Below are 946 nucleotides of genomic sequence, written 5' to 3'. Positions count from 1 at the left end.
TACTCAGCTGCTTGTGGTAGATCCCACCATGGAGCTGATTGCCAGTCTCATCATGGGGAATAACTACCACCTGCTGCCCAGCCACTCAACCAGGCCCAGCCAAGTTGACACACAAATATAACCACCACATCACCGAAATAGGATGTAGAGCAATGTTTTTGTATAGTCTGTTATGCCAATTGAGCTTGATGTCCCCTGTGACCATGTCTCCTGAGCCCACAGGTGCAACAACTTAGTCCATCAGGGTGGTTGACTGTGCCTGAGAACTTATCATAACTTTGCCCCCCAATAGTTCTAGTTATATGGACATTCCTACAGCACATACAAATATGTACGTAGAAATATTGTCTGCCAACCTTATACATGTCGCTGTGTTGTTAGGTGTTGTCAAGTCAGCTCCAACTCATAATGACCCTCTGTACAACAGAATGAAACACTGCCCGGTCCTGTGCACGACTTACAATTCTTGCTATAACAATGTTTCAGGGCTATTCATAAAGCTTTCTGGTAATATATCAGTGTTTCAATGCTATCCATAAGGTTATCACTGACCAGTTTTTGAGAAGTGGATGGCCCCTTCTTTCTTCCAAGTCTGTCTTAGTCTGGAACCTCCACTGAAACCTGTCAGTGGTACAGCCTCCAGCCTCACAGCAACATGCAAGCCACCACAATATGACAAACTGACAGACGAGTGGTGGAACCTTATATATAGTTATGGGTATGTATATTCTCTTTTGCCTAGACATATCTGATCATTCAGCCATCTATTTACCCATAGATTAATATTTGTTATCACTGACAACACAGTATTGTATATGTAAAAAGGTTTATCTTTGTTGTCTGTACCTCCAGTGCACCTCTCTGTGTCTTCCTTTTCCTTGGTGTTATTGTGTTGGTCACTTTGCCTTTCACTTCATCCAGATCAATACTTGTCTCTACCTATCTA

Source organism: Orycteropus afer, unplaced genomic scaffold (genome assembly GCF_000298275.1).
Source record: "Orycteropus afer afer isolate SDZICR_OR568_19922 unplaced genomic scaffold, OryAfe1.0 scaffold00143, whole genome shotgun sequence".
Lineage (NCBI taxonomy): Eukaryota > Metazoa > Chordata > Mammalia > Tubulidentata > Orycteropodidae > Orycteropus > Orycteropus afer.
The sequence above is the reverse complement of the archived record's forward strand: the minus strand, read 5'-3'. Positions refer to the sequence as shown.